At 42.8% G+C, this 26635-nt stretch overlaps 1 protein-coding gene and 1 long non-coding RNA gene across 9 annotated transcripts in view; one reads left to right on the forward strand and one right to left on the reverse strand.

The window, feature by feature from the left end:
• Nucleotides 1–14843, reverse strand: part of LOC139756574 (uncharacterized) — a 67367-nt gene extending 52524 nt beyond the window's left edge. Inside the window, exons 1-2 of one of the 2 annotated variants that reach the window (XR_011714390.1) lie at nt 13968–14843; nt 7810–8029 (exon numbers count right to left, since the gene is read on the reverse strand). This is a non-coding gene — a long non-coding RNA (uncharacterized lncRNA). Of the gene's footprint in view, nt 1–7770; nt 8030–13967 lie in introns of both variants that reach the window. The other variant, XR_011714389.1, reaches the window with a different exon arrangement.
• Nucleotides 1–26635, forward strand: part of LOC139756572 (homeotic protein ultrabithorax-like) — an 821256-nt gene that overhangs the window by 320498 nt on the left and 474123 nt on the right. The window lies entirely within an intron of this gene.

Genomic DNA, 26635 nt, shown 5'->3' on the forward strand with positions numbered 1-26635 from the left:
CCTCACGTAACTCTGTGGCCTAAGCGTTGAAGGTCCACATACTAAATCAGAGAACTTGAGGGATGGGTATGTAACTTGAAGGATCAGATCCCTCGCAAAACCTTGACATAAAACGGATTGGCACTGACGAAATTATCCAACTACTTCCAACGAGGTCCTTAAATCATGAGTCACATACGTTTCAAAGGATCACACAGAACACCCACAGAATAACACAGGAGGAAAAAAGATTCGCAAAGAACCACAGTGAATGTAAACAACTTGTAGACTCGAACTATTTAAGACTGCCTTGAGTTACCCAGACACCAACTAATGCCCTTTCTCGTCAGCGAATACACAGATAATCCGTGATTGATCGGCGAGTCAAACTGCCAATTACAACCCCCCTCCCCCCCCCTCCTAACACTGACGACCCAACGACCATTTAGATAAAAATGGTTACTCGGAAACCATCCGTCTCTCTGGCAATAACTATCCATACCTGTCGTGTTGGATTGTTAGATTCCTTTATGGTCACTCCTGTTCGAGGGGTGAACATCTCCAGGATTAATTGCGCTGAAAAAGAACCTCAAAAAAAAAAAAAAAGACACCAAAAAGACGAGAGAACACAGACAGAGGAAGACCTGAAGAAGGCGTTTGGGTCATCTTGATGCACCCCCCCCCCCCCCCCATCATGCGTCTGCTGCAGCCTTCTTAATCTTCTTATCCTATAATTAATGGAGATTTAAATAAAGCCATGTATCTCTAGCCCTGTGACTAAGGTCTCTGGAAATGTACGAGCAGCCACGAGAAAAGACATCGTTTATTAGCGTGTATGATCAGGCAGCCAGCGCGCCTGAGGGACCACGCCGGTCTCAGAGTGAGAGATTCTTTAGATGAGCAAATGTGTGTTTTGAGAACTTGATGTTCACAAACATAATATGCGATCCTTAGTTAGATATGCTTTACGTATGTAAACATACACACACACACACACACACACACACACACACACATAGATTTACATATATACATTTTGGACATGTATGTAGGTATGTATGGATGCACATGCATATATACGTATATAAGTAGAGACAGAGATAGAGACAGAGACAGAAACAGAGACAGAGAGAGGTCCAGACAAATAAACCTTACGGAAAAGGAAAAAAAGAAATACAAATCTTAATCTCAATCAAGCAAAACCCGCTTCCTACATCTCCCTCATCCCCTTACCACCCAACCCACAGCTACCCCCAACCCTTTTATTGGGCTTTCGAACATACTGTAGGACTAAGGAACGTCATGCCTGATTGGAAATAATAGGAGTCAAGGGAATTTGTCTGCATCGCGCCCGGGTGTAACCTCCCCACCTCCCTTACCCCCGAACCCCGAGGATAACATGCCAGCGACCGTCTCCCAGATTACTCAGTTTAGGGAAGCCTTCGCTGGCGACGCGTTTGTGGAAATGAAGGAAAAACGAAGTAATGGAGTTAGGATATGATAGGAACCTCCATGCTTCGAAAGAATGATCAGAGATGGGGTGAAAATAGGGACATATTTGTCATCTCTGAACGCAGCGAAGTGGCAACGAAGGAAGAATGGAGGAGGGGGTAAATGTTCCCTCCCTACCTTCCCTCTATCTGCACTTCATCCCCAATCTTCTCTCCCTTCATTCCTCCTCCTCCTCCTCCTCCTCCTCCTGCTTTTATTTGCTCATTACTGGAATTGTGCGTCAATGTCTCCCAAAAGGCCAAAGAGAAATTAGTCTTTTATAGCTTAGCCCCACAAGCACAATACCAGAGGGGTAGTCTTATACACCCAACAGATGTTTGAATTTCTGTCCTTTGGAAACACGACAAAATGGACTCAAGAACCATATGCAGTTAGAGTGTGTGGTAGAAGATGCTGTTAGTGTGTTGGTCCATAACAGAGCCTTAAGAATGGTAGACTATGTATCTTCAAGTACTAGTGAGAGATAGTCTGAGAGATATAGAATATAATCTGGTCGATAGTTCATTAGATTCGTTAGACAGATTTGCCTACTGTCGAGGAACACTTTGAATACTCTCGTCGGGAGATTGGTGCAAATTCACTATGCGAAGTGGCCGGCACCTCCAACCTATTCTGAAAGAAAGGCACCGACATCAAAGCCAGTGCCGAGGAGAGTACAAAAGTTCCTCTCACGCGCCGAATATTCGAGCTAAAAAAAAACTATGGCGATGAAGGGGAGATTTACCAATTCGAGAGATTCACTGAAAGGAAGGTTTCTGAAAGAGGAAAGTTGTTGAGAGAAAATTCGTCAATTTCAAAAAGCAATTCTAATGAGACGAAAATTTATAATGAATCATACCAGAAGGGAAATATAGCTCGCCTCAAGATTACACGAAAAGGAAAATCTCAAAAAGAAATTCAATGATAAGGGAGAGAAAAAAAAAATCGAGAAAATACGGCAAATTAAACATGGTTCCCAGGGGGGGAAAACCCCATGTGTAAAATCTCAGAGATGAAGAATGCTGCTCGGGGAAAATTGTGTGAGAAAAGAAATAAGAAGAGGATGGTTACCTCATTGTCGTCCAGTTGGAGGGACGACGGGGTCTCTGGCCCCACACCCCAGTGGCCTGTAACTTTTCTTCTGTTTTCCCTTGCACGTCCGTCTTGAGCAAAGGGGAGGCCAATCAGCCTCCGCTTCACCAGGAGGATAAGGCTTCCAAATTGAAGGAGGGTAGGGACCATTGTGTAATCCAGAATTTCCTCCATTAATATTGGCGTAGACGAGGGTTCCTCAACCCGTAAAAGATGGCGAGTGAATCGCCGACATATGGCTCGAACGTTACTCTTCATTAGCAGTGGCAGGCAATGCAGAATAGAGGGGAAAAGAAAATTTTCCCGACCCCCCCATTATCACCCTCCCCCTTTTACACACTAAAGGGAGCTGGGTATGACGAGTCGACTTTTTTTTTTTTTCATGACGGTTTATCTTAGAAACACCGACGTTATAATCAAGAAGATTTCGAGTTATATACATTTTTGAAACCTTTATCTTTCCGGTCTACCTGAAGCCATTACATTCCCATTTATTTTAAGACATTTTATACCCATTTATTATGAACCATTTTTTTCCCCTAAGACAATTTATTTCTGTTTACTTGAAGACATTTTCATTCCATTCACTTGAAGCCATCTTATTACTTTTCCTTGGAACCAATTTACTCCCGTTTACTTAAATCTACTTCATATCTTTTTACATGGAGCCACTTTATATCCGTTTATTTGACGCCAATTTATCCCCGTCTTCCTAAAACCGCTTTTTACTTAGGTACTTAAAGCTATTTCATACCCGTTGTTTGAAGCTATTTCATTATTGATTGAATTAAGCAACTTTATCACCCTTTCCTGAAAAGAACTATATTTTCATTTGATTGAAAGTAATGGATTCCATTTTTACTTAAAGCTACAATATTTCCTGTATTCAAAAACCCTTTGAATGACACAAAATATTTTGTTTAACGTTGGTGACTATTCTACAACGTGGTTCTTTTGATTCAGATAGATTCCACACTTCTAAATCTATCCTCTTTAATTCAAAGTATTTTCTTTTGTTAAATTTAGACAAGCGTAGTCGAGAGATCCATGAGATCTTACGAACGAGTACTATTAAAGTGATCATTATGAGTATTCCAACGAAGACGATAAAAGCTGGATAAGCCCATAAGCCTCTCCCTCAAAAAAAGGAACCTTTGAAGCCTTATTATGTAACAATTTTAGGTTTCAGTGTAGGGGAAGTGGCGTTAGAGACGGGAGTTGGAGTCAGAACGGCAAAGAGGTAGGATTAGAAGACATTAGTAGAAGAGAAAACTAAGAGCAAAAATTGGAGAACACCAGGAGTGCGCGAGATAGGGAATTGTGATTGGAATGAGGAGAGAAAAAATACTAAACGTATAGAATAGAGGAGAATAAAAAAGAAAATGTTACATAGAAGAGAAGAGTAAGAAGGAAAATGGGTAACTGACCAACCCAGTGAGGACGAGGCGTCTGGCATCGGATGGGTTTACGACAGAGGCGAGAAAAAATGGAAGGCATCTTTACTTCCCTTTTTTTCCCCTTCTCTCCATCCGTGGGTTAACCACATTACGAGCAGTGAGCACCAGATGAAGGAGGAAGTAAGCGAGTCGGGCGCAGGAAATTATGACCTAACTGTACTATCGCTCGCTCTAGTTAGCAAAAGCTTGTTTTGGGCCGTAGGTCAGAGACTGTATGCAAGGGTAGACTCTTTTTTTTTTTCTTCTCTCTCTTTTTTTTTTCCTTCAGTAAAGTAAAGTAAGTCAAGGACAAGGCGTCGTGAGCATTACGGCAAAAACACTAGAAGTTCCCTGCATGATTGGATATCATCGCACTCGAACGGCGCTTAAAAGTTTCGGGGCGAAGTGACGCACTATTAAGGATTTCCGATTATTCTATCAGTCCCAGAATGACCTTTAAATGTGACTCCTGTAAAAAAAAATAATAATAGAATGATTATGATAATATACCATGCCAAATCAGGATACAAATGACTAGGAATGAATTTAAAAAAAGAAGGAAGTTTAGAATATCGCAGAGAATTCTGCCAATCGACGCAACACCCGCCGCCACATACAGCCCAGCAGCGTCCTTGTGTGATCACCTCTTACCCTACCTCACCCAAAAGGAACCAGAAAATAAACCCGTCTAAACCCCTCCCTGGGCGAAAATAATAAGTGTCGAATTCCCCCCTGGGCTCAAGTGGCAATAATCAGGCACTAAGCATCAAGCATGAGGCCCCGAAACGTGCTATAAAATCAAAATAAACACCCCCCACACCACGCTCGTTCCTCGGCCATCATCGTCGGCGGGGTGTCCGCCATCTCAGTTCTAGCCGGGATGGCCCGCCCCTGATCGGGCCGCGCGCGGTGTGAGAGAGAGAGAGGCCCTATGCGCTCTCTCTCTCTCTCTCTCTCTCTCTCTCTCTCTCTCTCTCTCTCTCTCTCTCTCTCTCTCCTACCCGGCGCTAACCGGATAGCCTCCGCGAGTTTGACGCAAAGTGGCCGTCAGGTCGTTTGCAACATCATCAACGCGATCGTAAAAGGTGGTATAAAGTCACCTCCGAGTGGTTTTATGAAGGGCCTTTGACTGCGGTCTGGTCTCGGAGGGGCGAGTCCCTAGGAGCATCGAGAGGGAAAGGCCTATAGATGGCTCAGGTGGTTCGGGTATGTATGTATTAGACGCGCGAAACGGCTGAAGGAAGATGTCGTAAGTAGGTCTCTATCCTATCCTACTTTCTATTTCGTCTTCACGTATTGTGATCATCTTCATGACTCGGTATTTAGTATTCTATCTAATTTCGATGCAGTTTCATGGAATTATGCTGAACTGTTGAGTGTTTCATGTGTTTTTGTTTTGAAATTCTGAGTTTCACAGGTTCAAAACTTCAATTTCGTTTTCCTAATATATTTCTTAATGTTCCTAATATGTATAGAATCTCATCTTTCTCTTTAATATATTGTTATTTTTGGGATCGTTCTTATGGCAAGACATTCAGTTTGATCCTTCAATTTTCTTATTGATTTAATCATAAAATATCGATCAATATTGACTAAAGTTCCACTAGCAACACCAATTATTTTACGCCGCTTTTAATTAGAACACACAGCCCTGCTAATAGCCAGCCAGAGTTACTACTTATTTTCATTACTGGCTTTAGACTGGTATGTTGATATTTGATTAAATGAAATGGCTGGCGCAGCATTCAGCTGACGAACGCGCTATGCGTCGGGGTGATTGAACGCTAAATATTCTAAATTACACCTCATGGAGATAATTATGGAGTGAGATTATTATTTTCTCTCGAATACCGTTACTTACAAATATGTATAGGTATATAGGCCGACTTTCGATTGGAAATTTACAATATATGAAAATTGAAAAAAATCGTGATAACCATATTTTATATATATATATATATATATATATATATATATATATATATATATATATATATATATATATATATATATATATATACATATATATATATATATATATATATATATATATATATACATATATATATATATATATATATATATATATATATATATACATATATATGAGTGTGTGTGTGTGAGTGTGTGTGTGTGTGTGTGTGTGTGTGTGTGTAATTTTTTGATCAAAGGTTCTCGATCGAAATCAAATTTTATATAAAGAGTTCATGTGAGAACATGAATTCTTTTTTCTCTTCTTTTTTCTTTTTTATCTTTTCAACTGCCTCAAGTGCGAGTTGTAAATTATCGGATTCCTGAGACCGAGAGGGAGCTCTTCTGAAAGCTTGAGAAATATATGTATTATATATCACACTGCAGCATTCCTCAGGTGCAGGGGAATGGCTCGAGAATGGATGGAATTCATAAAGTGACTGATCACACAGATGAATTAATCATCACCAGGAGAAGGAATATATAGATATCTTTTTTTTCCTGGTCAGATATACCACTGGACGAGATTTCTGTGTAATTTATATATATTCATACATATACATGGAGATAGAGAAAGATACAGAGACAGAGAGGAAGGCCTGCAAAGATATATATTTAGATATGTTTAATCATATCCGGGTGTAATTGTACTCTGGCTTGCATTTGATCCTTATACCAACGTCACCTGTCACTTGTTTTTTTTCCTTCTTGTGAGGATTATTTTTCCTGATTTAGAGGATGCAAACCGGTTTGGTTTGATATCATCTCCTTTTGCTCATAGTATTCTCTGTTTATTCTCATTTACCTTAACCCTACATGACTTGCATTCCTCATTTTTCTTCATTCTGTCTCTTATATACATTGGTTAATCCTACCCCTTCTTTCATTTCTTTCATATTCTATACCTATCCTTCAACTTTCATTACATTTTATCCCTCGGTGTCCCTTGATCCCTTGAATATGTCGTTATTGCCCTCCTTTTTTCCCTTAGTGTTTACTTTACCCATTTTTCCCCCCCTGTAGTTTACTTTACCCCTATCCTTTTGACTTGCTCTACCTACCCCCTAACTCACCTCCTCCTCCCTCCCTTTCCCTTTGGCCTACTACGCCAGGCTGGCCTTCCTTTGGTTTATGTCAGACGAGGATCTCCATAACTACATCGTCAAGAACTTCTCTCCTCCATCATCGCGTTTACCTAAGGAATTAGGATTAAATAGATGCTGGTAATTACGGGCCCCAGGTGCATGAGGATCATCTTTTTTTTTCTTTTTCTTTTTTTTTCTTTAAATGGCTTTGCGATGATATACAACGTGGGAATAAATCGAGGGCGTTTCGCAGAATATCCTAAACGCCGCCCGCCCGCCCGCCAGCCCGCCCGCCCCCCGCGTCTCTCAAAATGATGCCTGGGATTCTTTATGCATTTGCGTCGCGTTGTATAATTGCTGTGGATTAATTATTTCTTTATCATTATCAAGATCAACTGAGTAATTGTCCAGCGATTAAACGGGAGAGGCGAACGGGCTGTTGAATCAATGGCAAATTCCTCCTCATCTTGGCCGAATATTCCCGACCGCTTCCAAAGGCTTCACTTCAAGAACCCGGCCGCTTATTCAAACGTTTCAAACTCGCCATTAAAACCTGCTATCCTCTCTCGCACAGCAACAGGACCTATTGATTTTTGTGGCAATGATATTTCGTTTATAAATAATTAACGTCTATCATGTATTTTTTTGTTGAGAAGTAAGAGAGAGAGAGAGAGAGAGAGAGAGAGAGAAAGAGATGGAGACTAAAAAACACAGACCTCAGTCTAAAGCGGGCTCAGCCGTGGCGGCGTCCTTACATAGGGAGTTGCGCTGGAGTCGACCCTCGGGGACATATTGGGCCGCGATTGGTCGTCGCTCTCCCGTGCTGCTCACCCATTGGCTCCAGAGCTCCTGGTCTGGCTGGTGATTCGTGGAGGGCGTGCAGTTGGCTGAGGCGCGAAGGGAGCGAGCGAGCGCTCTTGGGTTTGTTGCCGATGCGTTTGCCCGCTAAGAGACCTAGGCCGCACTCACGCCGACCTGTAGACAAAAGTATATAAAGATATGAACATATCTCAATGGTAAATTCATTTTCAATAGACAGATAATCTGTGGACGTTAAGGATTAATGGGAGGAATTTATTCCGGGACGAAATCACCCCTCAGTGTCTCACAAGGAGAGAAAATTTAGGGTGATTTTGTCTCACGAGTTTTGCAAACATAGCCATTTGACCGCTCTCCTGCGTCAGGTGATTTTCATATCAATTCACAGGCATTGAAAAAAATATTAGAATATATTCTCATTGAAAATAGACCAGTATTTTTCTATATACGTCCTCTGGAAACACAAAATATACTTATCTTGTGTTAGAAACAGTCGAAATTCTGAACTACAGCTTCTGAGACATAACGTCGACACGAAATTCGTTCTGATTCAACGATTCCTCAACGCCTAAAGAACGCGAGCCAAAATTCTAGACCAAAATAAAGCAGAAGAACATCATTGGAATGCAAGCCTTACACGGTGTATTTACTATACACGAAGAAAACGATGTTGAATTGATTAATTCAAAGTAGGAACCAACTCTTTTTCAGTGAAAAGTAAGTGAATACTGGGTCTCCTTATTTCGCTCAAGAACGCCCGATTGATGTTACAAATACATCCATTGATTAATTTCTGATAAATTCATATCTTAATTACATTCATCGTTACGATTTTCTTATCTAATGATTAAGAATCTACTGGAGAAATAATTGACCCTTTGTTCTTTAACCAAAACCACACTATAGAACAATTACCACAACTCAGTAACATGAATCCTGGATAACTTGGCTTTATCACACACAAAAAAAAGAATGTTCATTAGCGAACAGATGATATATGCAAATAGCATTTGGCGTAACAGGAAGCCACACGCGATGGATCGGGCAGGAGACACAGGACGGGATGTTTTATGTATGTTTTGAAGGATGCTGAGGCACATGCGAGATTTATCTCCCTGCCGTGTTGACAGTCGCCAATAGGCAGACAAGTGATGAATGTCCATCGTCCATCATATACGAGCTGCAGCGGTAGATTGGACTTCGATTGAATATTTGAGGGGTGAATAGGACTCCTCTCTCTCTCTCTCTCTCTCTCTCTCTCTCTCTCTCTCTCTCTCTCTCTCTCTCTCTCTGTTTACCTCCTCCTCACCATCATCATCACACCCTGTGGGTTGGGAGACGTCTCTACATACGTCGGTCGAGGCTGGGGCTATCTTAACTATTGACCACCTCTTCGTCTGCGCTGGCTGGAGGACAGAAGTTACGGCTTACAATCACTCTGGGGTTATACTAGTTATGGATCTTTCAAGAAGAGCTTGAGTTCGTTAACCTTGAAGTCCATTGTGTTGGTTAATCGCCCTTACTTATTGCCGTATCTAATTAAAGTCATTCCGAGACAATAGAATCAAAATACTTATAATAATCCTCGAATCAGTGGGTAATTCTTTTAAGTATCTTTGGACAGAAAACAACCAAAATTCAATTTCTACTAACTAAAATAAACTCGACGAATAAAAGTACTGTTATAAACAGGATGACTCAATGTGATACTTCTCAAACGTCCTAGAGATGAAAAAAGGAAAAACATTATTAAAAAAAAGGAGGGGGAGAAATTCTCGCAACTGTCTGTTATACCCTTGGCTTATGCACTGGCCGACATGAAGTATCCGTGAAAGCTGTGAATGACTACGTTGCGATTTTACTACCGCAACGTAAACATGGAAGAGTTCCATAAAAGTTATATGTAGCGCGCGGGGGAAAGGGGTCAGTGTCCTATATTGTATATGGTTAAGGGGAGGAGTCTCTCGGTGTATATCTAAAACTGGATATGCCTATATATATTTCTCTCTCTCTCTCTCTCTCTCTCTCTCTCTCTCTCTCTCTCTCTCTCTCTCTCTCTCTCTCTCTCTCTCTCTCTCTCTCTCTCTCTTCTGGTCTCGGATACTATTTCTCGTGGGACTTCAAACTCGTCTCAATAGAGCGGAGGGAAAATATGAACAAGGGGAGGAGTAATCAGAGGGTTTGTCTTAAAGGTGTGCACGGTTTGCCATTGAGGGAGAGGAGAGAGAGAGAGAGAGAGAGAGAGAGAGAGAGAGAGAGAGAGAGAGAGAGAGAGAGAGAGAGAGAGAGAGAGAGAGAGAGAGAGAAATATGCGTTCACCCAACTTATAGTCAGATAAACCTTGGCCTTGAACTCTCCTTGGCATCGGGGATATAAGGTGTTTCACCAAGACTCCAGCCCAAAGGACTGACGATGACTTAAAAAGACCAACTTGTACGCATGAGCAGAAGGTCGAGGTACCTAGAAATGAGATAGAATGACCATACTCTCTCTCTCTCTCTCTCTCTCTCTCTCTCTCTCTCTCTCTCTCTCTCTCTCTCTCTCTCTCTCTCTCTCTCTCTCTCTCTCTTTTACACACTTACCTACCTCACCAGCCAGCTAACTCCTCCTCCTCCTCCTCCTCCTCCTACTCCAGCCCACATGCCCCGTACACACACACACACACACACACACACACACACACACCCAGTCCTAGCCCCCTACCCCCTGCCACCACCGCCACAACCGCCACCTCTCGCCTCTTAACAGCGCCTCCAACTCGCCGTCTAACGGGACCGTTGAGAACAACGGTACAGGAACGACTGTTCCGTTGTGGGAGGAGGGGATTTTCTAGAGACATATCTCTTCCTTGAAGGTATATATATATATATATATATATATATATATATATATATATATATATATATATATATATATATATATATATATATATATATATATATATATGTATATATATATATATATATATATATATATTTATATTTCCTTGCAGGATTACATCCACAGCCACCCAGCAGATCGCCTCAATCAATATCAAAACTCCACATTGATGTAGCTAATTTCCTCAACTCTCCTCATCCTTTCTTACTCCTCTCTCTTAGAATTAACACTCGTTGCGAGAGGCGCCCCCAGGGGTAAAAAAAAAAAAGCCACATCAACATTCCCGACCTGACCCTGGCCAGCATCTCTCCCGAAGATGACAACCCACCTCCTGGCATCAATACGACCCGTGTTATGCAACAGATAATGTAAACTTCGCAAGCGGAGTCTGCCGGCCAGGGGATTCGAACCGAGTATTCGGTCTTCCCTTCTTTGGAGATATGCTGTGTGTGTGTGTGTGTGTGTGTGTGTGTGTGTGTGTCCACGTTAATGCGTAGCCAATTTAGCCAACTACCACAGCACACCACAACTGTGAAAGGAAGACGGTCTCTCACACACACACACACACACACACACACACACAAATGGATCGTATTTTAGGGACTCATCGCATTTCTCTCCATATATAGGTTGCGTATAATTTATCAGCCACGAAGCTGCGTATCGTACGCAACTGCCTGTAAAACGCACGGACAGGTTAATGCACACACACAAATCATCGAACCACCCTATGCACTTTAAGGCTTGCATTAAATGCATACGCACACGCACGCACACACACACACACACACACACACACTGGGGTGAAGACGTGGTACATATGTATATGCAGGATTAAGAGACGGGGCAACACGAGTGTAAAAACTCTCTCTCTCTCTCTCTCTCTCTCTCTCTCTCTCTCTCTCTCTCTCTCTCTCTCTCTCTCTCTCTCTCTCTCTCTCTCTCTCTCTCTCTCTCTCCGGAACTCACAAATAGTAACCACAAAGTAATGATAGCGTAGTCAATGACCTTACATCTACGTTATGTGACATGTCAGTATCATCAATATCTTTGCGAGAGGAAATAGGAAATGACTTTCTTTTTTTTGACTGTACTGGGATGATAGATGTTGAGTAGATTAGAGAGAGAGAGAGAGAGAGAGAGAGAGAGAGAGAGAGAGAGAGAGAGAGAGAGAGAGAGAGAGAGAGAGTTAGATGGATAGATAGATATGAGATACATACTTAAGATCATCATAATGTACCTCCCCCTCACGCTTAGGACAATAGACATTTTGCAGCAGTATATCTTGCAAGACACACCAACCATAATTTGGACCTTAACCGACGATACCATAGGGCTCAAAACGTAGATAGTTTTCCTCAACAGCTTCATCTGATGTGTGTTATACAGTGGCTATAGCTACCCCCCCTCCCCTTCCCTCCCACACACACACACACACACACACACACACACACACGTCAGATTATCAACAAATTATCATAGTTCTTTTTTCAAGCAGCTCGTCCCATGAATTACAAGCAAATTACTTGTAGTTGAAGTTGAGAGTTTACCTGATGCCATAAATCATTCAATTTCTTTAAGAGATAATTTCCCCCCCTCCCTCCATTTTCTTTTTCTTTTAGAACAACGGTGGAGGGTTTAAAGCTATAGTGAAAGTGCGAGTGATGTTTATATCACCCGGAGATATACACGTAGTAGTAATTCCGGGTTGGTTAGCCACCTTGGCCATTATCACGGGAGATTGACAACGTACTTGGCTTTGCCTCGTCTGAAATGAGCATCGGGTCTGCCGAGACGCCCCGAAGGACCAACGTGAGGTGATCGCACTTAAAGATGATCGCTTCTAAGGTCGACATCGATAGCTCGGCCATCGGGGTTAATATAAGGAGAAGCCACGAAGGCTGACTTGGTTTTGATGAATAAGTTCTTTGTTTCTCATCTTTTTGTTGTTGTTGTTCTTGTTGTTCTTGCTTATCTCTCTCGATTGTATTCATGACCCATGCACTCAAGCGCTGATGAATAGATAGGCTTAGCGGGGTTGTCTCTCTCCTCACTCTATGATATTTCAATCAGTCTATCTTTTCCAGAAATCAACATACCAGTCATCCAACTTTCCCCCTCAAAAAGAATAGAACAATCCCATCCTGTCGACGTTTTCCTTGAAGACAGTCTTATCATTACCCATTCACTCCCCCGTTTTCTTTTCTTTTTTTCCCCTTGTAGCATCATCCACTCTGAGCTTCGACACCCTCAGCCTCCTCCTCCTCTTCCTCCTGCCAGCCGCCCCTTCTCCACCCTGGCACTCTACAAGCAATATTACCACCTCTCCGTGTCCGCCGCTGCTACTGCTACCGGTGGCCGCTCACTCTTGTAGATTTATCAGCGCCCTCCCGCTTTTAGGCGGGTCAATTAGTGAGGCCTGGAAACGCAATATACAGAGGTAGAGGTTGAGAACGACGACGGCAGGCGTAACGCGGATGGCTGGCTGGCCCCCTCCTCGTCCTCCTCGTCCTCCTCCTCCTTCCCCCCCTCTCTCTCCTGCCTCCCCCCAAACACGACGGGGCATCGTGGTGTCGCCAGTGAATTGGGAGGTTTGTGTCACCGGATGGAGTCGAGAGAGAGAGAGAGAGAGAGAGAGAGAGAGAGAGAGAGAGAGAGAGAGAGAGAGAGAGAGAGAGAGAGAGAGAGAGAGAGAGAGTCTCCCTCCCGGGTGGAGGAGCTGATCTAAAGGGGTTTGAAGATACAGCCATGCATAGAAACAGGAGTCCCATCTGAGACAGGTTTGGAACGAGAGGGTTTTCCAGTACCGCGTCTGGAGCGTTGTTGTTGTTGTTGTTTGTTGTTGTTGTTGTTGTTTTGGTGTTGCTGTTGTTCTTGGTGGTGGTGGTGCAAGATTTGTCTGGTAGATGGGTGAGGTAACCAGTAGAGGTGGTGATGTGGTTGAAGAAATCAAAGGCGATGACGAAGAAAAGGAGAGAATGAGGGAGAAGGAGAGGCAGAGAGACAGACACAAAGACAAAGAGGCAGACAGAGAGGCAGACATAATTTAGGTTGGTGATAAAATAAAAGAATGGAAAAAAGGGGAATTCGAGTGTGTTACAGAGAGAGAGAGAGAGAGAGAGAGAGAGAGAGAGAGAGAGAGAGAGAGAGAGAGTTACTGGCTTCCGCTGGAACATCCCGTCGAGGTCAGTGTTGAACTGGAAGCTTAATAAACCTTGGATGGAGATAGAGGGTGATGGATGCCTGGGGCCGCCTGGATCGCGTTGTTGGTGCAATAGCCGGAAGGCTGCAAAGAATTCCAGACCCGATCTGCCATGGAAATTAGCTTTCCTTGTCGGCCTGGAAGCATTATATTTCACTGCCGCCTCTTGGTACGATGCAGCAGCAAGCCGGCACGAACAAGCTGATGGTGACGTGGGCGTGATGGCCCTGGAATTAGAAGGAAAAAAAAAATTAAAAGAAAAATTGTAGAAGGAAGAAATAATCGGAGAGCCTGGAACAAAGTAGAAGGAAGAAACAATAGGACATCCTGAAACAAAAGAGCTTCTTAATATTATGGAAAGAAGCAAATTATCATAGCTTTATTGGTATCATATTTAGTCCTCATAGAGCACTATGATACATAAACCTCTGAAGGTATGTTAACTAATGCGATCCCCAGATTTAGACGTGTGATTGTGTTGTAAGTATAAGTTAATGGGTGAGAAGAAAACATATGATTGACCTGTGAATATATCTTACTTATAAGAAAAGTGCAGTAAGTGTTCTTTGTGAGCTATAGCACTATACAACCTCGTTCACTGTGAAATAAAGTGCCAGAGGACGGACAGTGTGGGTAAAGAGACGACGAAAATTTGAAATTAAAGTGATACTTAACAGAGATTGTGAGACTTAAAGTCGGTGAAAGTCATGTATTGCTTGTCCAAGTGTCCCATGAATTAACCTTGGTAGTTAAAGTGCTAGTAGATGTCGCGAGTGTCGCTGTACATCGTTCAACTTGGCCTGAAGCGCCAGCAGATGTCGTATATTGTAAAGGGAGATGTTTTCTGGACGGATATCGTGTAGTGAAGTGCCGTATCTGGAATGGTGATCGCTGAAGTGCTTGGAGATCATTGCTATAACACTAATGATAATAATGATAATAATAATGATAATAATAATGATGATAATAATAATAATAATAATGATAACATAATAATGATAATAATAATAATAATAATAATAATAATAATAATAATAATAATAATAATAATAATGATAATGATAATAATAACAATATAATAATGATAATGATATTAGTAATAATAATAATAATAGTAATAATAATAATGATGATAATAATAATTATAATGATAACAACAACAATAATAATTATAATAATAATTATGATAATAATGATAATAATAATAATAATAATAACAATAATAATAATAATAATAATAATTATGATAATAGTAATAATAATAATAATAATGATAATAATAGTAATAATAATAATATCAATAATAACAATAATGATAATAATAATAATGATAATGATAATGATAATGACAATAACAATAATAATAATGATAATGATAATAATATGAGGTCTCTATTGGGGTCAGAAAATTGTCAATGATGCTGTAATCTTTTCCGTCGACTGGAGATGATGCAGCCTCATCAAGCCTGGAAATACCAGTGTTACATATAGGAAACCTAGAGCGAAATGCAGAGGTTCGAGGTGAGAAACACTAACACATACAAAAAAACGTTCCAGACCATAAACACTAACACGCTCAGAAACGTTTGAATTCAGAAACACTAACACATACAAGAAACGTTCCAGGCCAGAAACACTAACACGTTCAGAAACGTGTGTATACGTCGGCTGGTGTGACATTGCTCCAGTTTCACATCATTTTGCTAAATCGCGATAAATCATCGTAAATGGTGTGGAATCTGTGATGATGGAGGCCTCCGCTGCCGCGCTGAGGAAAACAAATTATTCCAGGGAAAAGGAATTTATCACCAGCCATTTCCCCGTCTGGAAAAGGTTTTTCCAGGTGTCCTGGAAAGGGGTGAAGCGCGGAAAAGCAAAATCTGGAAATAGCAAGCTTGGCCGGAGAGCAGACTAAGTGTAATACAAAACTTTTGGCGTACAAGTCACCCCACTTTTCTCTTTCATATCATAGTGGAGGGTGATAAGATCTTGATGGATCTGTGAGCGGGTTAACTGTTGTTGCCTCTTTCTCTCTCTCTCTTTTTTTTTTTTGAGGATTTAATTGAACACATGTGAGGAAGGAGGGACGAGGGAGGGTGGTGGAGGGAGTTAAGGGGGGCGAGCGGTCTTTCTTCTCTATCCGTCTGTCACCCTCTCTCTAAAACAGTTATTTAAAAAGTGAAGGAGTGAGTCAAAAGCAGCTCTTGATGCCTGCGTCTGTAAGGGATGGTGGTTGATGTTAGTGGTGGTTTGTGATGGCTGGTTGTTTGTGGTGGTTGGTGGTGGTTGGTAGTGGTTTGTGGTGGTAGTGGCGATGGTAGCACATCCCCTTTCCCTCCCCCTTTCTCCCCATTTCTGGGTTGTGAGACCAAATTGTGAATCCTGTGGTTGGCAGAGAGAGAGAGAGAGAGAGAGAGAGAGAGAGAGAGAGAGAGAGAGAGAGAGAGAGAGAGAGAGAGAGAGAGAGAATCTTGGACCTCTTACTGACTGCGAGGGGTGAAGTGAGCAAGCCTGGGAAGGAAAGGAGAGGATGGGTTGATGAAAGCAGACGAAATGAAGGAAGTAAATCAAGTAAGGGGCAAGGTTAGGGGAGAGGTTGAAGATGGTGAGAGGGTTGGTGAAGAGGAAATCTTTCTTTTTTTCCCAAATCCAGAACAGACGAAGGAATGAAATAAAGACAAAACGTGAAGAATAAGATGAAGAGGAAGAAGAAGATGGAGTTGTAAGGAAGGAGGTGGAAGATGCAAAAGCCTAAGAGAATTAAGGAAGAAGAATATCGAAAAGATGTTAGAGGAAGAGGGAAGCAGAGAGAGAGAGAGAGAGAGAGAGAGAGAGAGAGAGAGAGAGAGAGAGAGAGAGAGAGAGAGAGGAAAAGAGGGGTTGGGGCAGTGAGACGTGGGGGAGAGTTGGCTGTACCGTAGTTTATGTTCTTACTGATGTTATCCGTCGGGTCTCGCTTAGCTTGCCTGAGGCGTAATTAGAGGGGAAATTTTCGTTCATTTTACCTTCATCTACAACTACCTATTAGCTTTGCTTCATATAATTGGCTGTGTTACTGAATAAATATGTGTGTGTGTGTGTGTATCTTGTATATGTTCACTTTCAATCGCCTTAGCTAGGTGGCGTGCAGCGAGAGTCATCATTTTTGTGTATATCCACGTTCATGTCCCCTCCTCCCTCGTCTCCTTCGTCCTAAGACCCTCCTTCCTCAACCGTCCCAAGACTCTGCTTCCCCCCTCAACCGTCCTAGGAAGAACACATTGATAAAACCCTTCCTCCCAACGCATCTCGCTGTGTCCCTAGGGCATCAATGGGTCGCGAGATGGTGCGAGAGGAGATAAAATTTGTAACACTTCATAAAACCTGTCCAAGACTTCGTCGTGCGTGTGTCATTATCCTCGTCGCTTAAAACCCCCCCCCACATTACCACAATCTCCCCACCACCTACCGCCCCTCTTCCCCCCACATTACCACAAGCTCCCCACTGCCTATCCCCCTCACCCCAACGTTACCACAAGCTCCCCACCTACATCCACATTACCACTAGCTTTCCCACAGCACCCTCCCACCCGCCATCCTTACACCGCTTCGCTAATTCGGACGCTACGCGCCCCGTCTCCCATGGGTTCATTCAGCGACAACGCTGGTAGCCTCTTCCCCTCTCCTACGTCAATTGCATCCTCGCTAATACGGTATGCCAGTGTGGCCAAATACACACATACACACACAGGTTCGAATTCTCGTTTAAGCAAGTCTTTTTTTTTTTTTCAATGCTTCACAGTTCCTAATTAATTTGGTATTGTGGGTACCAAGGGGATATTTTAGCGTGGACAAATGGCGTCGAATAAGCGGAGTGCACACTTGTTTTATTTGACTATATATAAATACCGAGGCTAGATTTGCTTACCGATCTGGCAACAGTGTGTGTGTGTATACAGGACTGCAAGGAATAAATCCCAAGTGCATTTTTCACTTTGATATGATAAGAAAAATACCTATTCACAAGTACTTAAGCAAGAAAGTTATAACATCGAGATGAATTTACTCATGCCATATATAAATATCTCAGTTACAGCCTTCCTAAATTAATACATATATATATATATATATATATATATATATATATATATATATATATATATATATATATATATATATATATATATATATATATATATATATATATATATATATATAAAGTATAGCAGTTACAACTACGCTAACTTTAGCTTCTCTGATGAAGACAGAACCGAAAATATTGAGGCCAAGTCCATAAATCTCATTTGCCTATTTAAATTTCCTCGAATTGCGGCTTTATGGCATATCCTGTCAGCCTAATTTATATATCCTTCTGAAGAATAATTACCGAAATTTCAAATTGGAGTCCCACGTGTAATTACCGGAGGAAAATTACAATGTGTGACTGATGGTTATGCCCGCGTGACGGGCGCATGAAGGCCCCCTGGTGACGCATGGGGAGTCGACGTGGACGCATGCGGGCCATAAGGAGGAGGAGGAGGAGGAGGAAGAGGAGGATGAGGCATATAAGAGGTATGGACGGACGCAATGGAGCCAAGGAAGATGCATAAGGGCCTAAAAGGACCCATAAGTACCTGGAAAGGTAGCTAGATGGGAGGATTAAGAGAGAGAGACTTAACAGACGCATGAGAAACTAAACAGACGCATAAGAATATGCGTGGACGCACGAGGACCTAAAATGAGGACAATCTCATGTCCTAAAAGGCACAGACAAAGTTGCAAATATGATTCTCATTAGATCTCGCTCTGGACAAAATTGGCTTTAAATGCGACCCTGGGTTTTTGAGATTTTTTCCATCTTTTCTCGTGAATTTTTGTTTTATTGTTATCAATTCTTATTCGAACAGCTTTATTGTATTTTGCCTTTTATTGTCGTTCATATGGATCGTGTGGAGATGTTTTTCTTCGAAAGATCTTGTCACTGAAGATTATACGATATAGGGTCTTAAGTCTATAGGGTCTTATGGTATAGGGTCTTCAGTCTTTCTGTCTCCTTTATCCACCACGCTACTACCATCGTTCCCTTTCCATATTCTTCTTCTTCTTCTTCTTCTTCTTCTTCTTCTTCTTCTTAGTACGTGGAACGGAGGTTTCCAGACTTGCTTTCGTTTTGTAAATCATCCACATGTCAGGTCCCCATAAACTTTCCATCTTTTTGGAGCCATTTTGCTTTTTGTTCTAAGAACTTAATTGTGTGATGCATGGCTTTACGAGAAAATGACGTATACTCGTGTGAATGCGCTCGTGTGTGTGTGTGTGTGTGTGTGAGAGAGAGAGAGAGAGAGAGAGAGAGAGAGAGAGAGAGAGAGAGAGAGAGAGAGAGAGAGAGAGGAGAGAGAGAGCCTGTACGAGTGTAATTACCTGTTCGTAATCAACTATTTGTACTGTGCGAAGAGGGACCTTTACAGTTGTGTGTGTGTGTGTGTGTGTGTGTGTGTGTGTGTGTCAGACACACCCCATGGTAACGCAGGCTACCTCACCGTCGTTCTGGCCACTCCGGCACATGGCCTCCACATATAACCCGTCATTTCCCCATTTGCGCCGTGTTATGCTTGCGGTCTGGGAACACAGGCGAACAAAACGTAACGAGGCAGAAAAAAAAGCGCTTGCTGCCAATTGAATGATTAAGGGTAATTACGGGGAGATGCAAATGAGGTAATGTTGAAAATGAAGGCGCGGTCAACGAAAAGGACATTTCTGAGGTTCCTTTGTAGAGTGAGGTTTGTGTGGGAGTCATTTTCCTTCTGGTGTAGTTAAATGGATAGGTCTAAAAGGCTAACGACCACTCTCAGTTGTGGACAGCTGTTTGGTTGGTTACATAGAGAGTAATTAGGGTACCAACACTGCTGGGGATGATGACGTACTTCAATTATTACAATATCGATAATTGCAAAATTGTGGCTGGCGTGATGATGAGGGAACCATATGATGTTACCAGAAATAAGTAAGCAAATAATGATAATAATGATAATAATAGTAATGATAACAATTATTATAATAATAATGATAATAATAATAATAATAATAATAGTAATGATAATAATAATAATAATAATAATAATAATAATAATAATAATAATAATAATAATAATGATAATAACTATCATAATGATATCAATAACGATGATAATAATAATGATAATGATGAAAGTAATAACAATAAGAATAAGAGTAAATTTTCATGACAGAGACAAGGATGACCACGGTAGCTTTCATCCGTTCTAAACCAACACTTGGATGAGCATCTTGACTTGGCAATGGTTCGTAAACAAGGTCCAGACTATTTGTAAACAGTATCACTTCGTCTGAGATATTGTTCAGTCAAAGTCAATTTGCATTATACCGCTGGTCTTTCCTTACCAAGAGGTAATGATATTCGTTAAAGGAAAGCCACATATGATAGTTCCTGAGTCGAATTTTCGTTTCAGTTTATTATTTTAGTTTTTGTGATCTATTTTGTCGCTGACAGAGGTCGGTGCTCTGGAATCGTCTTGTCGAAGGATTTGCTGGCCTGGTTTTTTGTCCCTTGTGCGTGTAGTAGTGGTGGTAGTTGTAGTAGTAGTAGTAGTAGTAGTAGTAGTAGTAGTAGTAGTAGTAGTAGTAGTAGTAGTAGTAGTAGTATTAGTAGTGGTGGTGGTGGTGGTAGTAGTAGTAATAGCAGCTTTAAAAGGCATTAGAATTAGCAAGAGCACAATATTTGAAGAGGAATTGAGTGAAGAAGAAGAAGAAGAAGAAGAAGAAGAAGAAGAAGAAGAAGAAGAAGAAGAAGAAGAAGAAGAAGAAGAAGAGGAAGAAGAAGATGGCGAAAAGAATGACCGTGAATCGATTCTCTCTCTCTCTCTCTCTCTCTCTCTCTCTCTCTCTCTCTCTCTCTCTCTCTCTCTCTCTCTCTCTCCCCGTCGGACGGGGGGCCCATGTAACTCAGACTAGTCTGGCGATGGTTGTTGCCACAGTATTACACATCTCTCCTGTCAACTGGCAGCAGGACCCTACGTGGTGGCTGTGGCTGCTGCTGCTGCTGCTGCTGCTTGCTACCGCCCACCAACTGCCGAAGGAAGGGGGGCCATGTCCTCGTCGCCCGCCTCATTTTTTCCTCGGGAATTTCAATAATGCTGACCTTAATAGCTTCTTCCCTTAGTAGTGGAGATGCTGACTCAACTGATCGATATCCATTTAACTCATGCTAATTAAGCTCGCTCACTTGAGGCGCAAGACGCGCCCGTGAAATGAATGTTCCAGGGGATCTTCCGCTTAAATTAACTATTTCCAGAAGAACCTCCTGGAAATAGGACGCCGTTCCAGATCAAACCACCCTCGCCTCTTTTTTTTTCTCTCTCTCTCTTCCTCTCCATTTCTTTTGTTTATCACCGAGTGGCACACGCACGCACACACACACACACACACACACACACACACACACACACACACACACCCGTACTGGAGGGTGGGGGAGAGTTGGCTCGCGGTAAAAACAGCGTCGGAAACAACGATACGCAGAAAATACCTCGCGTGGAAATAAACCAAAAATGGAGTTGGCAGTCACAGGGGCGTGATGGAGGGCCTGTCAGGGGGCTTGCCGCTGGTGGTGGTGGTGGTGGTGGTGGTGAGTAGGGGGGGGGGGAGGAAGAGCTCGCTGCCAGGGGAGGAGAGGGGAAGGGGGAGGCTGACTGTCTGAGTGGAAGGGGTTAGGGGAGCCAGGGGGGAAAAGGGCAAAAGGGCCAGAAGAGTGAGTGAGGAGAAAGGGGGAGAGATAGAGGATGTGGTTGGGGGTAAGAATGAGGGAGAAAGGGAAGGGAGAGAGGGAGAGAAAGGAGGGAAGGAGGAAGAAAAGGGATGGAAGGAGGGTGAATGGTGGACATGGGAGAGGAAGTGATATGTGTGGTTAAAGAAGTATTTTTGTTGCGGTTGTTGCACCTCCAACACAGATGCCTGGTTAAGTGGTGCTGGTGACTTCCTTTTTTGGAGGTGTTGGCGCTCGAGCGGTGCTGGAGCGAACCGGAACCCTTTTTGGAGGCGGTAGCGTGCATGGTGCTGGTGCTAATGAAGCCCCGATGGTCGGTGGTAGCATCCATGGTGCTAGAGGGTGTCGAAGCCCTTCTGAAGGTGTTGATATTCACGGTGATGGTATAACTCTTTTGGGGTTGGCAAAGTGTATCATTCCCGTGCAAGTGAAGCCCCTTTTGGAGGTGCTGCTATGAATGAGACTAGCGCTAGACGAAGCCCTTTTGGAGGTCTTACTATGCAAAATAACAGTGCTAGACGAAGCCCTTTTGGTGGTGCTGGAGTGCATAGTACTAGTGTTGGATCATCATCATCATCATCATCATCATCATCATCATCATGCTGTTGATGGTGATGGCCAATCATTATGAAGCCCCTGCCCCTGCAGCTCCCGCTGCTGCTGCTGCTGCTGCTGCTGACGACTTGGCACCGGTGAGAGGAGCAGAATATGTGGTGGAACGGCTCGTTCGTCAAAGATACTTTGACAGCGGCCGCCTCTGCCTCTGTTGCTGTGACGTCCATCGCTGCTACTGTTACAGTCACTGTTGTTCCTAGTGGTCACTACTGTCGTTTGCCGTTGCTGTCGCTAACAGTCACAGTTATTACTGTTGTTATTATAGTCGTTTCTGTTGCTTCCTTTCGTCTGGATATCATTGACGGTCTATCATCGGTCTCGTAAAGAGAGCGACGGAGCAAGATGGCCGACTTTAGAATAAACGAGAAAAAGTAAATGATCATCCAATGTGCTATCGTTAATCAGACCTGGAAATCGTTTGGCAAGCGTAATGATCGTGTATCATCCTATCAGAGAAATTCATGCACTGGTTTTTACACGATGAGAAACTCTACACTAATGTCCGGGCTCTGAAGAATTTGATTCGCTAAAAAACGCTTCGATTTTTTTTTTTTTCCTTGCGTTAGCTCCGTGTGGTCATTTTTGGCTCCGAGTCGTCTGTTCTATCCCTATTTGGCCATTTACTAGCTTTGTGCAGCCATTTCCTATCATTAATATGGCTATTTCCTATCTCTTTCTGGCCGTTTTGATCCCTCTGTTGTTTTCTTCAACTTTTGCATACTGTCGCAATTTATTCTGTAACTTCTATATTACTACTACTACTACTTCTACTACTACTACTACTACTACTACTACTACTACTACTACTACTACTACTACTACTACTACTACTACTACTACTACTACTACTACCACTACTATGAAACGTTGCTAGTATTAGACCACCAACAAACACCTACTATCAGGTACTTTCCAGGAAGCAAAGTCACTAACACAATGAGGGAAGAGCTCTCAGCCCCAAAAGAATATAGTAACAGCGTCTGACAGGCCTCATTAGAATGTAAAATGAGGGTTTCTTTTTTTCCTCTCTCTCTCTTGACCTTCTGAGATGAGTTGAGCTGAGGTGGTTTATTTCACTGAGCCCAGCCGTGAGACGGCTCGAGGACGTTCCTCGTCTTTGCTTTGCATAGCGAGCGCAGAGGCACCCAGCAGAGAACACAGCATCCTGAGTGGTGAGATTGCCTGAGTCTGGTAACTCGACTGCAATCTTTACCTCTGGTAAGAGTAATTAAGATTCTTTTGACTGTGGGTAGGTAAAACCTCTGATGATGGATGAGGGCCAAAAACGCGACCCAACACACACACACACACTCTCTCTCTCTCTCTCTCTCTCTCTCTCTCTCTCTCTCTCTCTCTCTCTCTCTCTCTCTCTCTCTCTCTCTCTCTCTCTCTCTCTCTCTCTCTCTCTCTCTCTCTCACCTTTCCTACATCAGCTCCAGCCAAAAACCTCAAACAACCCCCCCCTTCTCTCCTCCTCCTCCCCCGTCTCTCCTCCTCCCGTACTCTTACTAAATCAAACAACAACTCTGTGGTGGTGGCTGGCAGGCCTTGTTCGATTACCGCACCTTTAAATACACCACCCATCAGAGGGCCCGGAAGAGGTAATTTAGAACAATCAAACGGGGATCTTCATTTCCTCCCTTCCAAGGCTCGTATACCTCCACCAACCAGCTGTAGCACCCCAACCAACAGCTGACATGTTTAGATCACGTAGCTTCGTATTTACCGTATGTGTTTGTGTGTGTGTGTGTGTGTGTGTGTGTGTGTGTGTGTGTGTGTGTGTGTGTGTGTGTGTGTGTGTGTGTGTGTGTCCAAGGTTGTTTTGGTTGTTTGGTTAAGGTTTTAGTATCTGTATGGATGAGGTTTCTGAAGTTGTGAGGATAAGGTTGTTGAAGCTGTGAGACAGGTTGTGAGACTGTCAAAGTTATGAGACTGAGGGCGTTGAAGGTGTGAGGTTAAGGCTGTTGTAGTTGTGAGGCTGAGGTTGCTTGTTGTGCTTGTGACATAAGTTTGTGAGAGTTGTAATGGTAAGGTTACTGCGTCTATGAAGGTGACCAGTAGACGGTCTCGTGTCCGTGTACTGTGAACGCCTTTGGGAGGAGGGAGAAGGGCGAAGGGAGGAGGGAGGAGGAGGTGGGGGGGCTATTTCTGTCTGTGTGGTTGCTAGGGGACGCATTCTGTGGGTGGTTTGGTGTCTGTCAGTGTTCCCTGTAGTGGTGTAAGTGTAGAGGCGAGCACTTTGTCTTTTTGGTTGTGCTGTGGGTGCCTGCGGAGCTAATATATTTCCGAACGAGGATATATATATATATATATATATATATATATATATATATATATATATATATATATATATATATATATATATATATATATATATATATATATATATATATATATATAGAGAGAGAGAGAGAGAGAGCCTTTGGCTCTATATGTACTCTTGTGTAAGAGTGTACAGGTGTGTGTGTGTGTGTGTGTGTGTGTGTGTGTGTGTGTGTGTTTGTGTGTGCATCACGGTCTTTAGCCCACCGAGGTAACAACGGGTACACAGCGAAATATCTCTTGTCTCTGTAATCATCTGTACTCAGCCAGTTCCGACATGCGGCGCTGAGTCTGCCGGCCAATTGTGTGGTAAGGGTATGACTGTGGTTATATTGGCAAGTGTTGTGGGGATAGCAACGCGCTGCTGTGCAGGTGGAGAGATGACGTCTGTGAGAGAGAGAGAAATAGAGAGAGAGAGAGAGAGAGAGAGAGAGAGAGAGAGAGAGAGAGAGAGAGAGAGAGAGAGAGAGAGAGAGAGAGGCCCCCCCTTTGGCTGTGCAAACGAGGCCTCATTCTGCTTCACCTTTTCTTCTTCTTCTTCTTCTTCTTCTTCGTCGTCGTCGTCAGCCGCCTCCTTCCTCCACCGGGGCGCCCTCTGTGACTGCGGGTGATACCTTGTATTTATAACCGCGACGCTCGTCTTCATGTTGTTTACACTGCCTGATGCAGAAAGTTGACGTAACGGTAATAGTGTACGAGCAGTAAACACCCACCCCCCTGTCTCCTCCTCCAGATGTTTCTGCCGACGTGAGAAGTTGGCTCCGGGTCCCCCTTCCTTGTTGCTTTCATGTTTATATTCTCTTTCTTGCGTCACGCCCTTGTCATCTAAAGAAAGAGATTGCACCACGTTCTGTTTTCTTTTATTGTCATCTCCCCCAACCATCTTGGATGTGATTTTTGATAAGGATAAGGCGGAAACGATAAAGAAAGCTCTTACTAGAATGACAAAATGGAGGATTGTATAGAAAAGCAGAGGAGAGGAGGTGTAAAAAAGGACACAGCAGAGGGACACTATAAGTAGAGACATAAGCGAAAAAAGTAAAGAGAAAGTGTCAAAATGTCCAGGAAATTTGATTGGCAGGAACCCAGCTATATGCAAAAGAACGAATTTACGAAAATAGAGAAAAAATATAGATGCGATTCAACAAAACGAATTCACGAAAAACACAAAACGAACAGAACAAAACTGCGAAAAAAAAACACGTTCAAATTTACGAACGAAAGAGAAAGTTATGAGCAAACGAAACGGCGCTTAGGACAAAGAGAACGAAGTTACGAATAAAGAAAACGAAAGTGCGAAATGACCCCAAGAAAACGTCAACGGGGAGGAAGAAGAATACTTCACCATATATTCATATACATCGAATCCATTCCATTTCAAACCCTTCAACTCCTGACAGGTCTCCCCCGGCCCAAAAGATCTTAGCGAAATGCATTTGGTGTTGATCCATTTGAGAGTTTGGGGCGGAAAAAAAAAACATTGTAAGATAGAAAGATAAAAAGTGGCAAACACATCAATTCCGGCAACTGAGAGACCCCTCCAAAATCTTTTCCTTCACAGCAAACATGGGAAATATCGGATTATAAATTCCCTTGAAACGGGTGGTAGGGAAAGAGGGAGTTGGGGGGGGGGGGGGATAGATGCGGTGGGAAGGGAGTGAGGGAGAGAGAGAGAGAGAGAGAGAGAGAGAGAGAGAGAGAGAGAGAGAGAGAGAGAGAGAGAGAGAGAGAGAGAGAGAGAGGGGTAACGTTTGGGAGGAAGGGTGTGTGCCCCCCTCCCCCCCCCTCTGCGACGTCTTAGGTCAAAGTGGCGTAGACATCCGTTAGAGGTTGCCTTCCTTACGCATTTACGCAAAGATTTACTCATTCATGATGGGGATAATAGTACTTCAACGCAAGCCAGATGATGTATGGTTTCTAATTTCCTTCAGTCTTAGTAACATCGTTTTTAAGCTGCTAATTC

The sequence above is a fragment of the Panulirus ornatus genome, chromosome 22 (assembly GCF_036320965.1).
Source record: "Panulirus ornatus isolate Po-2019 chromosome 22, ASM3632096v1, whole genome shotgun sequence".
NCBI classification, from domain to species: Eukaryota; Metazoa; Arthropoda; class Malacostraca; order Decapoda; family Palinuridae; genus Panulirus; species Panulirus ornatus.